Source organism: Delphinus delphis, chromosome X (genome assembly GCF_949987515.2).
Source record: "Delphinus delphis chromosome X, mDelDel1.2, whole genome shotgun sequence".
In the NCBI taxonomy this organism is placed as follows: Eukaryota; Metazoa; Chordata; class Mammalia; order Artiodactyla; family Delphinidae; genus Delphinus; species Delphinus delphis.
The window spans coordinates 47,625,825-47,640,959 of NC_082704.1; the positions used below are offsets into that span (position 1 = coordinate 47,625,825).

General features: G+C 35.4%; 1 pseudogene; it reads left to right on the top strand.

Annotated features, from left to right (window-relative positions):
• The first annotated feature begins 6,485 nt into the window (after positions 1–6,485).
• On the top strand, positions 6,486–7,850 carry LOC132418955 (tubulin alpha-1C chain pseudogene; annotated as a pseudogene).
• The last annotated feature ends 7,285 nt before the right edge of the window (positions 7,851–15,135 follow it).

Below are 15,135 nucleotides of genomic sequence, written 5' to 3' on the forward strand. Positions count from 1 at the left end.
TATTAGTTTCTTTTCATGTTGTCATGTTTCCCCAATTCTTCATTATTTTCATAACCTTGTATCATTTGCTTGTACATTTGAGGAAGATATCACCTCTTCCATTCTCTAGAGTTTGTCTTCAGTAAAGAAATAACTTCACCAGTCAGCCCAACCTGGGGTTCTGTGCAAGCCAGCTGGTAGCATCTGCATGTTGGTAGAACCCAATGCCAGTGGTCTTCTGTCAGTCATTTCTGGCTGGCTGTGCTCTGCATTCTGGTAGGGCTGGATAGATGATATCTGCAGTCAGTTGGGGCATCTGGAAGTCTCCACAGCTTGGTAGGGCCAACTGGCTGGGCTTCATGATCTGGTAGGGTCATAGGCCGTGCTGCTGGTTGGGACTGCTAGCAAGGTTAACTGGTTGAGCAAGACTGTTGACTAAGCTTTCTGGTCAGACAGGGCTACTGGCTAGACTCACTAGTCAGTGGGACCACTGATGAGGTTCCCTGCTTGGGAAGGACCTGTCACTTGCCTCGTGTTAGGTGGTATTTTGACTGATCTCTGGAGTAGGACAGAACTCCTGACTATGTTCCTTGGTTAGGTAAGCCTACTGACTGAAATCCCTGGTCAGATGGGGCTCCTGAGTAAGCTTTCTGGTCAGATGGGTCCATTAGTTGGGCTCCTTGGTGAGGAAGGGATACTGATTGGACTCCCCAGTATTGTGGGACTAATTGGAGGAGTTCTGCAGCCAGGTTGGCTGTTTGGGACGGCTCCTCAGTTGGGTAAAGTCATTGCTAAGGTCTTGATCGGAGTGGCAGCTCCTGGGGACATAGAGCGATGGGCCTAATATCAAGATATGTTCATCAGTTACTGAGATCTCCCTTTTACTTTGTTCCAGGTGGTCTAACCATACCAATTCCCCCCATATTCTTTGTGAGGGAAATCAGAAAGAGGCCTCTCAGGCAGCACCCTGGAACAGTGGAGAATCTGAATATTCACCTGAGTGTCTCTTTCCTCCACTGGAGAAATCACAGGCCAAGGGGACTGCACTCAACAGGGTACTGAGACAACCTGGGAGACTGGCATGTGAATAAACTGAAACCATTCCTATTATTCTTTCCAATGCACTTTTTCTTGTTTTCTTTCTTTTTTTTTTTGTGGTTTACTCTCTCAAAGACATTCTCATCTGTGGATAGTTGCTAATTCAGTGGTTCTGGGAGGGAAACAGGACTGGGGACCCTGTACTGTGCCATCTTTCTGATATCACTACTTTTGGGCAGTAATTTTAATTGAAATTGCATTGACACTTCAAATCAAGTTGGGGAGATTCAGTATCTATAGTATTGAATCTTCCTTTCAATGAAAATGGCATTTGCCTTTATTTATTTAGGTAGTATTAGGTATTAGTGTCTTCCAAAAACTTATTAATTACATATATAGATGTGTGTGTGTGTGTGTGTGTGTGTGTGTGTGTGTATGAATCAGTCATAGCAAAACTTTTGTTACATTTTTTAAATGATTCATAATTTAAAATTAGATTCTATAGCTCTTGCTAGTTTGTGCAACTAAATCTTGTATATTAATATTCATCTTCTAGTCTTTCATACTGATACATTTTTTAATTATTTATTTTATTTTCAAATCCTTCTACATTTAGTGTATTTTCCTAGTCTTACCACACTGACTAGCACTTTTAGAGCTATGTTGAATAACTGTAGTATAGTAGATATCATGTTTTTTAACTGATTTTAAAAAGGATATTTCACCATTTCATTACTAAGAATACTGTTTACTAAATTCTGTTAAATAATCTGTTATGATAAGAAGTGTTTTCTATACTTTCTTTTCTGACAGCGTTAACATTAATGGTGTTACATTAAATATCTTTTCTGCTTTTACTGAGATGGTTTATTGATTTTTTTGATTTATTAGAAGAATGAAATGCATTTGCACACTTTTATCAATATATAATTGATGTATGATAAAATTTAACCTTTTGAAGTATATAATTCTGTGGGCTTTAGAAACCCCATACCCAAATTCTTCAATACTGTCAGGCTCAAGCCCTAGATACCACAAATTTACTTTCAATCTGTATTGATTTTCCTATTGTTGGCATTGCATATAAATTAAATCATAAAATATGTGGCCTTTTGGGACTGACTTCTGTCATGTGATATTTCTTCTTTCATTCTTTTCTATTATAGCCATCCTAGTGAGTATAAAGTGTTATATCATTGTGTTTTTTATTTGCATCTCCCTAAAGACTAATGATACTGAGCATCTTTTCATTTGCTTATGGCCCATTTGTATATCTTTTTTTAGAGATGTATTGTATGGTTTAACCTTGAAAATATTCAATGTGAACTTCAGAAAAATGTGTATTCTGATTTTGGTAAGTAGAGTATTTCACAGGAATCATATTTTCTCCCCTCTGAGTATTTGTTATTTTGTTGTAGTTGTTATTCTCTGTTTAGTGATTTTTTTCTGAACTAATTCTGTAATGTCTGTATTCTTTCTCATATGTGACCACTGCAATCTTTCCTTAGCTTAATTGTCAACAAATATTTGGACAGAAATTTCTTAACTTCCTAGGAACAATAAGTCCCCAATCTTTGCCAAGAATCTCTGTGCATGTTGGGACAAAACTTCACACTCATATAAACTTATAAATAAGTTTATAGCTACTCTCAAAAATAGTCAAAGGTCTAGAGAAACCAAGTGAATTCCCAATTAACAAAAAGCCACATTCAGAGCAGTAGGAAATTTCATGGGGTATTTATTTACCCTTGCTCCAACTCCTCCTTTCCATGATACAGCATGGTCAGGAGGAAGCAATGGCCTAATTCCCAATGGCCTCCCTTGAACCACTGGGTAATGAGAAAATCTTATTTGTAATGTTTACCTGTCTGGGGAATACCTGAGGAACTGTTTTATTTTCGTTTCTGCCTCACTCAGGGCTCAGATAGGAAAAGCGGCACAGCTCAGTTCTTAAGTTATAAAAAGCTGCTGTAAATAGTAAGGGATTACCCATAAAAGTTGAGGGGGGATATAGAGCTTCAGATGCCTGTGACAAGAAATTACATGTAGAGGAATATGATAGAACATTTAAGCCACTGAGAAATAGCTAAGGTCATACTCTTCAGTTAATTAAGACATTCAAAAGCAGGCATGTATAAGAAAAAGAGAACATACACACAGAAAAGACAGACAAGATACGTGAACATAAAAGACCGGAGAATACCTTAAGCTTTCACCATGGGCTGATCCCAAGTCTCATAATATTTCTTGATAATTAATGAAGGCATTTCACGGCAAGGAGCCAGTCTGCAAAGACAGGAAGAGGTGGCTGTTTTCTCAAATGCCCAATTTTCAACAAAACATCACAAGACATTCAAAGATAAAGGAAAATATGGTAAATTAAAAGGAAGAATATAAAATGGCAGAAAGCATTCACGAGGAAACAAAGGCATCAGACATACTACACAAAGACTTAAAAACATGTATCTTAGATATATTCAAAGAGCTGAAGAAAAACATAGACAAAGAACTAAAGTAAAATAAATAGAGAAATTATACATGAACAAAATTAGAATGTTTACAAAGAGATAGGAATGATAAAAAGAATCAAACATAAATTGTGGAGATATAAATTAAATAACTGAATTAAAAAAAATCATTAGAAGGGTTCAAAAAGTCAGTGTTTTCTGACTTGAGCAGGCAGAAACAGATTAAGTTAACTTAAAGATGTGACATTTGAAATTTTCAAGTCTGAGGAAAAGAAAGAAAAAAAATGAAGAAAAGTAAGCAGAACCTAAGTACTTACAGGCCACAATCAAGTGGATTGACATATACGCTATGGAAGTCCCGAGAATAAAAAGGAAAGGAAAGGTGCAGAGATTATTTGCAGAAATAATTGGCCAAAAATTTTTTAAAAATCTGAGTAAAAGACATACAAATCCAAGTTGCTCCAAAAACTTCACATAAGAAGCACCCAAAGAGACCCACAACCAGACACATTACTATCAAACTGTCAAACTTTAACACCAGACAGAATCGTGAAAATAGCAAGAGACTTATCATGTACAAGGGATCTCTAGTAAGATTATTAAAGTATTCTTCAGCAGAAACCTTGTAAGCCAGAAGCATTGGGATCATATATTAAAATGCTGAAAGAAAAAAAGAAAACTGTCAATCAAAAATTCTATATCTGGCAAAAATATACTTCAAAAATGAGAGAGAAATTAAATCATTCTCAGAAAAACACAAGCTGAGGGTGTACATTACCACTAGACTTATTCTACTAGAAATGTTAATCAGAATAGTTCAAGCTGAAATGAAAGGACACAAGACAGTAACTCATAGCCATTGAAAATATAAATATACTCAGTAAAGGTAAATGTATAGACAAGTATGAAAATGTGATTATTGGTTAGCCAACTACATTTTAAAATTTTTCTACAGGATTTAAAAAACATGTAGAGAAAAATAATTATAAATCTAGCTACTGTGTACAAAATACATAAATATGTTATAAAGTGGGGGTGATGAGCTATAAAGGAGTAGAACTTTGTATGCTATTGAAGTTAAGTTGGTATCAATTTAAAACAGATTATTATATTTTAGGATATTATATGAAATTCACATGGTAATCACAAAAATAATATCTATAGAGTATACTCAGAAAGAAATGAGAAGGGAATTAAAAGGTGTCACTACAAAAAATGGCTGAAAAATTAAGAAAGCAGTGATGGAGTAAATGAGGGGAGAATGCTGTAAGAGCTACAGAAAATAACAAAACGGCAAAAGTAAGTCCTTCCCTTTCAGTACTTATTTTAAATGTAAATGGATTAAATTCCCATATCAAAATGTAAAAATAAGTATAATGGATATAAAACAGGATCCACTATGGGCTACCAGAACCCAATTTAGATCTACAAACACATATAAGTTGAAAGTGAAAGTATGGAAAAAGGAGATTCCATGCAAATATTAACAAAAAGAGATCTGGAGTGATTATACTAATATCAGAAAAATTATACTTTGTCAAAAATTGATACAAGGGACAAAGAAGAACTTTATATATTGATACAAGAGTCAACTCTCCAACAATATATAGCAATTATAAACATATAGTCAGCCCTTCATATCTGCAGGTTTTGCATCTGTGGATTCAACTAACCATATACAGAAAATATTTTAAAAATAAAAATTTCAGAAAGTTGTAAAAAATAAAACTTGAATTGACAGCATGCCAGACTATTTACATAACATTTACATTTTATTAGATATTATAAGTAATCTAGAGATGATTTAAAGTATATGGGAGAATGTGTGTAAGTTATGTGCAAATACTACACCATTTTGTATGAGAGACTTGAGCATCCACAGATTTCAGTATCCATAGGGGATCCTGGATCCAATCCCACATGAATAGGAGGGAAGACTGTATATACCTGAAAGATCAGAGCTCCAGCAAAAAGTAGTGCTAAGAGGAAATTTTATAGCTATAAATTTCAACTATTAAAAATAAGGAAGATATCAAATCAACACCCTAACTTTACATCTTAAGAACTCGGACAAAGGAGACCATCTTTTAAAGGATTCAGACAGCCGTGGGAGACAGGCTTGCAGGAAAAGTTTCATTACCTATAGTGCACTGGCACTGACTAACAAGACTTGAACTGGCTGTCACTAGGAAGTATGGTCCAGTTGCCAACAGCTAACACAGTGGAAGGGTGATATATTTCACTATGAGTATGCTAAGGACACCTCTAAACTTCCTCCATGTCAGGCAGATGAAGTTACTACTTTATTTCACCACCTTGCAGGTAACTGAAATTGCATTATCCCTGCAGCTCACTCAGTTCTATCTCTCTGCATTTAGATAGCTCCAGTGACTCTCAGAACTCCCCTGTCTGTTCTTTTTGTTCTACTCTAGAGGTGAGCCTGCCAGAGCCAGCAAACTGCGTCTTCTTTCCATAATTCACTTAACTGAACAATTCAGCTCTATTTGAAGACCTTCTGCCTTGGTCTCTGGAGCCCCCATGCTTAGGATTGTAATGAGGAACGGGCCTGAAGCAGTCCCATACCTTGGAGTTTATTTGAATATGGTTAACTCTCTCATTTTAGGGCTCTGTAAAAGATATAGTGAAATTTCTCTTGAAGTGAATTACTGTAGGAGAAAAATTGCATACATATATATTTTAAAATAAAATACCTCTATATAGGCCTACTTGAACAATTATGTAAATGAAATTTGTTTTTTAAAGTAATAACAAACTGGAACTTTTTTCTAGAAAAGGCAAAGCAACAACAAAAAGAGGCGCAGGGTGGACCTGATGCCCACCCTCCAGACACGTGTCCCAGAAAGGGGTATATTGGTTCCTTTGGAGCCAAACAGCCTCTCACTACTTCTCCCCCAGATTGCTTGGTAGTTTGTCAGTGGGTGATACTTGTTGCTGTCCCCTTGCATCATCCAGCCCTGCAGAGCCCTACAAATCCCAGTCATGTGTGAATCCATCTCCATCTAATTTGGCTGGACTGGAGTCCAGTTTGGCAATGACTGCTGAGATCTCTACCTCCTGAAAAATAGTGTCCAGCCCAGTGACCAGATGTCACATGACAAGATCATTAGGGGAGGAGATGACTCTTTTAACACTCTCTTCATTGAGATGGATGCTGGCAAACATGGGATTAGGGTAGTGTTTCTAGAGCTGGAACTCATGGCCATCATGAAGTTCACACTGGCACCTACCACCAGCTCTTCCATCCTGAGCGGCTCATCATGGGCAAAGAAGATTCTAACAATAACTATGCCCATGGGTACTACACCATTGACAAAGAGATCACTGACCTTGTCTTGGACCAAATTTGAAAGTGGCTGAACAGTACATAAGTCTTCAGGGCTTCTTGGTTTTCCACAACTTTGGTGGGAGAACTGGTTTTTGGTTCACCTTCCTCCTGATGGAATGGTCTCTCTGTTGATGATGGCATGATGTCCAAGGTGGAGTTCTCCATTTATCCACCACCTAGATTTCCACAGCTATAGTTGAACCCTACAATTCCATTCTCACCACCCTGGAACACTGTGATTGTGCCTTGATGATAGACAATGAGGTCATCTATGACACCAGTTGTAGAAATCTTGATATTGAGCACTCAACTAAACTAACTAGTTGAGTTAGCACTCAACTAACCTTAACCATCCTATACATAATCTTATTAGCCTGATTGTGTCCTCCATCACTGGTTCCCTTAGATTTGATGGAGCACTGAATGTTGATCTGACAGAATTACAGACCATCCTGGTTCCCTATCTCCACATGTACTTAACTCCAGCTACATTTGCCCCCATCATCTCTGCTGAGAAAGCCTACCAAAAACATCTTACTATAACAGAGACCACCAATGCATGGCTTGAGCCAGCCAACCAGATGGTGAAATGTAACCTTCACCATGGCATATACATGGCTTGCTGCCTGTTGTACTGTGGTGATGTGGTTTCCAAAGATGTCAATGCTTCCATTGCCACTATCAAGACCAAGTACACCATCCAATTTGTGGATTAGTGCCCCACTGGCTTCAATGTTGACCCTAATTACCAGCATCCCATTGCAGTATCTAGTGGAAACCTGGCCAAAGTACCACGAGCTGTGAGCAACACAATAGCCATTACTGAGGCCTGGATTTGCCTAGACAACAAGTTTGACTTGATGTATGCCAAGTGCGTCTTTGTTCACTGGTATATTGGTGAGGGTATGGAGGAAAGAGAGTTTTCTGAGGCCTAGGAGGACATGGTTGCACTTGAGAAAGATTATGAGAAGGTTGGAGTGGAGAGTGCTGAGGGATAGGATGAGGGTGAAAAGTATTAACCTTCTGTTGCAAATTTACACTACATTTTCTTGAGACTGTCTTATTTATGTTGCTCTGTGAAGCTGTCTATTGTGGCCCTAACTTGTCAACAAAAGTGATGTTTCCATTAACAAAAGGAATAAGAACAATCTAAACCCAAGACTTAAAGAAGGAAAAAAATAATAAAGGTTGGAGTGGATATAAATAAAGTAGCAAGTAGAAAAATAAGAGAGAAAATCAATGAAATCGAGATTGGTTCTTCAAAATGATCAACAAAATTTACACATCTTTACTTAAATTGACTAAGAAAAAGAAGCCACAAGTAGCCAAAAATCAGAAATGAAAGTGGAAATATGACTACTGATTTCGCAAAAATATATAGGATTATAAGAGTTGTGAACAATTGTTAAGTCAACAAATTAAATAACTTGAATGGACAACTTCCTAGAAAAACATAAGATTGAATCATAAAGAGATAAAAAAAATCCTGAATATACTTATACTTAGTGAAAAGACTGAATTGTCAAAGAGAAAGATAGGCATGTGTTAAAGTTGGCAAGACACATTTTACTCAGGCTACTGTAGGATGGAAGAGAGATGTTAGTATTAACTGAATTCAACTCCACTGAAACAAAAACTGAGGCTTTTTAAATGCTGAGATGTACCAAAGGAAAACTACTGAAGGACATGGAAGGGGGTTTGAGTTGAAGAGGGGGATATTGGTCAATATGATTAGGCCCTCTGTGTTTGCTAATTGGCACTTATTGAAGTGAGGCTCCTACCCTGTACAGAGACTGCGAGATAGGAACCCTATTTTTCTTAATGATTCCATTTCAAAAGGATGGCTCCTATATCCTTGAAGAAAGCATTTCTGGATTATAGTAGATTTACATCTTAAAGGGAAAGAGAAAGAATTTACAATTGCAAGTTTTCTAAAGTAAATGCTTTAATAAAGGGGAAGCCAGGGGCCTATAGTCATGTTCCAGTTGGAAAAACAGTAAATTATTTTTGCAGCATTGAGCTCTCTCAGGCAGACTTTTTAAGGGACCTAGAGTCAAGCTAGGGACATGAGCTTGGGCTGATATAAGCCATTTTACAATTTGGTCAAGTCTTTCAGTGTGTGAGGGGTAGAATGAGGGTTGGATGGAGCTGTTTCTGCCAAGAGTTTTGCAGTACTCATAGGCAAAGTGTTAGGCTTAGTAAAGAAAAGGTCTCAGAGGAACCTGACTAAAATTTGGTCAAGGAGAGAGTCTTTTTTTCTGAATAAGTATTCAAAAATTTCTCAACAACAACAAAAATCCAGGAACAGAAAGCTTCACTATTGAATTCTACTAAACATTTAAAGAAGAATTAACAACCATATTTCTTATAGTCATCCAAAAAATCAAAGGAGAAAAAAGAATACTTCCTAACTCATTCTATTAAGTCAGAATTACCCTGATACCAAATCCAGACAAATAAATGAAAGAAAAGAAAATAACAGATCAATATCCCTTATAAATATTCATGCAAAAACCCTGAACAAAATACAAGCCAAATTCCAAAGCATGTTAAAAAGATTATATACCATAATCAAATGGGATTTAGTTCCAGAAGGCAAGAATGTTTCAACGTATGAAAATCAAAGTAATACACCACATTCACAGAATGAAAGAAAACAACCACATGATCATCTCAATTGAAGCAGAAGAAATATTTTTACAAAATTCAACACTCTTTCATGATAAAAACACTCAACAAACTAAGAATAGAAAGTAACTATATCAACATAATAAAAAGTCATATGTAAAAAACCCACAGCAGGCTTCCCTGGTGATACAGTGGTTGGGAATCTGCCTGCCAATGCAGGGAACATGGGTTCGAGCCCTGGCTCAGGAAGATCCCACATGCCGTAGAGTAACTAAGCCTGTGCATCCCAACTGTTGAGCCTGCAAGCCACAACTACTGAAGCCTCCTCACCTAGAGCCCGTGCTCCGCAACAAGAGAAGCTACCACAGTGAGAAGCCTGTGCAGTGCAATGAAGAGTAGCCCTCACTTGCTGCAACTAGAGAAAGCCCGAACGCAGTAACAAAGACTCAACAGAGCCAAAAATTAATTAATTATGCAAAAATAAGATTAAAAACCCACAGCTAACATCGTACTCAATGGCAAAAGACTGAAAGCTTTCCCTCTAAAAACAAGACAAGGATGATGTTTTTACCTTTTCTATTCAACATAACAGAATTTGTAGCAAGAACAATTGGGCAAGAAAAAGAAATAAAACTCCCCCAAATTGAAATGGAAGGAATAAAAGTATTTCCATTCAGAGATGACGTGAATTTATATGTACAAAACACTAGTGATTCCATAAATTAAATGGTTAGACATAATGGAGGAACTAAGTAAAACTGCAAGAACTTTAACACAAAAAGATCAGTTGCATTTCTATATACTAAAAATGAACAATTCAAAATGAAATGAAGAAAACAATTCCATTTAATATCATCAAAAATAATAATATATTTGGGAATAAACTTAACCAAAGAGGTGAAACTTGTACAATGAAAACTAAAAAAAATATTGCTGAAAGAAATTAAAGAAGACACAAATAGAAAGACATTCCATGTTCCTGAATGGAAGTTTTAATACCTACAGATATTAATCTATAGGAATCAACAGATTCAATTCCAATCAAAACACCAATGATATGTTTTACACAAATAGAAAAAATCAACCTAAAATTCATATGGAACCTCAAGGGACTCTGAACTGCCTAAACAAGTTTGAAAATGAAGAATAAAGTTGGACATCTCACACTTCCTGATATCAAAATTTACTACAAAGCCACAGTAACCAACATAGTGTTTTACTTGCATAAATATACACTTATAAACCAATGGAGTAGAATAGAAAGCCCAGAAATAAACACAGATACAGGGTCAAATGATTTTTGACAATGGTGCCATGAACACTCAACAGTTAAACGGCGTGTTTTTAAGAAATTGTGTTGGGAAAAATGGATATCCACAAGCAAAAGAATGATGTCAGACCCTTACCTTACACCATATAACAAGATTGACTCAAATGGATCAAAGACATAAACATATGACCAAAACTATAACACTCAGAAGAAAACATTGGGGAAGAGCTTCTTGACATTGATTTGGCAATGATTTATTGGATATGACACAAAAAGTACAGGCATCAAAGAAAAATAGATCAAAATTTAAAACTTTTGTGCTTTAGGAAACACTAATAACAGAATAAAAGGGCAGCCCATGGAATGAGAAAAATATTTGCAAATCATATATCTGCTAAAGGATTAATAACCAGAATATAGAAAATAACTTTTAAAACTCAACTCAGCTCGGTGCTTTGTGACCACCTAGAGGAGTGGGATAGGGAGGGTGGGAGGGAGGGAGACTCAAGAGGGAAGAGATATGGGGACATATGTATATGTATAACTGATTCACTTTGTTATAAAGCAGAAACTAACACACCATTGTAAAGCAATTATACTCCAATAAAGATGTTTAAAAAAAGACCAAAACAAAAAAAAAAACCTCAACAACAAAAATCAAACAACCTTATTAAAAAGTGAACAAAGAATTTGAATAGACATTCCAAAGAAGATATACAAATAATAAGCTCATGAAAAGATTCCCAACATCACTAATCATCAGAAGAAATCAGGGAAATAGAAATCAAAAAGTCAGCGAGGTACCAGTTTATTCCAGTTAGAATGGCTATTATATGAAAAAACAAACAAAAAACCCAGAACATCACAGGCATTGGTGAGAATGTGGAGAAATTAGAATCTTTGAGCATTGTTAGTTGTAATATAAAATGGCACAGTTGCTGTGGAAAATATTAATGGCAGTTCCTCAAATAATTAAGCATAGAATTACCACATGACCCAATCCTTTCACTTCTGGTTATACACACCCAAAAATTGAAAGCAGGGACTTGAAGAGATAGGTGTACATGCATATTCATAGCAACATTATTTGCAATAGCACAAAACTTGAAACCACCCAAATGTCCATTGATGGATGAATAGATAAATAAAATGTGATACATACATACAATGGAATATTATTCAGCTTTAAAATAGAAATAAATTTTGACATATGCTGCAACATGGATGAAACTTGAAGGCACTATGCTAAGTGAAATAAGACAGACACAAAACAATATTTTATGATTCCATTTATATGAGGTACCTAGAATAGTCAAATCATAGAGACAGAGACTTGAGTGGTGGTTGTCAATGTCTGGAGAGAGGAGAATTGAGAGTTATTTTCCAAAAGGTACAGAGTTTCAATTTGGGAAGATGAAAATGTTCTGGAGTTGGATGGTGGTAATTTTTGCACAAAAATGCGAATATATTAATGCCACTGCCCCGAACATATAAGATGATTAAAATGGTAAATTTTATGTTATGTATGTTTTAACACACACACTCACACACACACACACACACACACACACCAGAATTGGAAAAGAAATACACACATATTTCTCCATATCAAAAGTGTACCGGATCCATATTCCAGGTAAAAGAAGGTATTTTTTTTAAATGGCTGCTCCAATTAACAGTCTTGCAGCAATTATTGGAAATACCCTTCTTATATCCTCAACAACTGTAATATAATTTGCAACAGAAAAATGCTAAACACTTTTCACAACTTGAAGAGTAAAAATATTATATTTTCTGTGATTTTCATGTTTTTGAGTTACACTTTTCAATGTGTATTTTCAGAATGATACAGGCACATTTGTGGGTCATTTGAATTTTTTCTTTTACTAATTTTCTAGTAATACAATTTAACCACTTATTTGGGGATGAATTCATACTTCTGTTTAATTTTTAAAATATATCATAAATATTATCTCTTTGACATGTTATTAATTTTCCCCTTGCTATTTTTTTCGTTTAATTTCTCTATGGTTTGCCTTTTCCATCATAGTTTTGCCTATAGTATAATGATCCAAATATTCTTCCTTTACCCTAATATTATAGACCTGTGTTCCTCATTCTTCATCTAGGTGTTTTATGAGTTCAATTTAGTTTTTAAATTCACATCACTAAACATTCCAGAAATTAATTTGGTGAATGCAAGCATAATTAAACATTAAAACAATTAAACAATAATGCATAGGAACTGATCAATCAGAACTGCCCCTGACTGCTGTTTCAGCTGAATGTAAATCCTAGGTGTATAGGGTGAAATAGGAAATTAATTGTATGTTTTTCTTAATGGTTAAGCCAGCTAACCTAACGCTTTGTGTTGAAAACATTCTTTCTCCATTAGTTTTGAGTGCCAGGTTTCATATATTTAAATTAGCAGACATATGTTGGTCTGCTTCTGTATTTTCCAATCCATTTCATGTTATTATATTTTAATGTTGGATAGGGATACCCTTCTTATATATCTTCTGTCTTCTCTTTTTCCGATTTTATTTTTGGTCCTGAGTGATTCTTACAGATTGACTTCAGAGTCATTTTCTTGAGTTCTAAAATCTTATCAAGGCTCTTATTGGACTTATTCTAAATTTATAGATTTATTTTCAGAGAATTTGTCATCTACGCAATATCAGGTCTTTGCAACTATAAATGTGGTATACCTCTCCAATTATTAAACTCTTTTTTGACGTTCCTCAGTAAAAATATATTGCTGTTATTATGCACAAGATATGTACATTCTTTCTTAAAATATTCATGAAAAAATTCACATTGTATTATTATGAATTGCATCACTTATAATTAAAATGTGCAATTTGTTATTGCTGAAAAGTAGTTTTAACTAATTTGTTCATTCACTAATTTATTTTTTGTTCTCCCCATTTAATTTAACAAGAGATATGATATATTATATATATATATATATATATATATATATATATATATATAACAAGGGAGGTATTAATTTATATATCTGAATCAATCAATTCATGATCTTTTTTTTTTTTTTGCGGTACACGGACCTCTCACTGTTGCTGCCTCTCCCGTTGTGGAGCACAGGCTCCTGACGTGCAGGCTCAGCGGCCATGGCTCACGACGGGCCCAGCCGCTCCGCGGTATCCTCCCGGACCAGGGCACGAACCTGTGTCCCCTGCATCGGCAGGCGGACTCCCAACCACTGCGCCACCAGGGAAGCCCATTCATGATCTTTTAAAATATTTTGTCCCATTTTCTTTATCATTATTATTCCCCTCTCCTCCTTCTCTCTCTCTTTTAGAATCATTTGAGAGTAAGTTGTAATCACCATGCTTCTTTAGCTTTAAGTAAATCATAAGTATCTTAAGCGAAAAGATATAGTCACAGTAAAATTATAAATATCAAGGAATTTAATTTTTATATAATAATATTATCTATTCACATCCCATATTCAAATGTCATCAATTTTTGCAATAATGTCCTTTACATCTGTTTTTCTTTCATTCTGAGATCCAATCTAAAATCGTACCTCATGTTTAATTGTGATGTCCGCTTTGTACTCTACAATCTGGAATAGTTATTTAGCCTTTTTTAGTGTTTCTTGACCTCAAAATTAAATACACAGGGTAGTCATTTTGTAGAATATTCCTCAATTTGGTGTTGTCTGATGTTTTTTCATTGTAGGATTCAGATTATTCATTTTAGGGCAAGAATGGCCCAGAAATGATGTGTTCTCTTTAGTGCATCTTATCAAGATGCATGTATTATGGATGCTGGTGATGTTAACTTTGATCACCTAGCTAAGTGGTCCTGTCAGATTTCTCCACTGTAAAGATACTATGTTTCTCTTTGTAAGTAATAAGTAATATTTGGGGGATACTTAGAGACTATGTAAATATCTTTTCCACATGAATGTTTCCACCCACTATTTTTAACATTCTTTTATAATTTTCTAACTCCGTAATTCCTTCTACATTTATTAGTTAGCATTCAAATGTAAAGAAGAGCTTTCTGTCCTCCCCATATATTTATTTAACTATTTATTCATTTATATCAGTATAAACTCATGGATTCTATAATATTCAAATGATTATTATCCATTATTATAATAATTTAATTTGATCTTAAGTTGCCTCAATTTTGGCCAGTGGGAATTCATTAAAACTACCTCTTGTGTCCCTTAGACATGTCCTCATCATCTGAGTATTTCCTATCTTTCTGGCACAAAAAGCTATTCCATGATCATCTTGTATTCTTCCTGATCCAGACTTGGAATTGCCCATTCCTCCAACGATTTCTGGAGTCTTTTAGTGGAGAATGGTATACGTAAGTGAAAATCTGATTGTTGGTTTTGTTCATTCCTACTGGGGAGTCATTGATTCTAA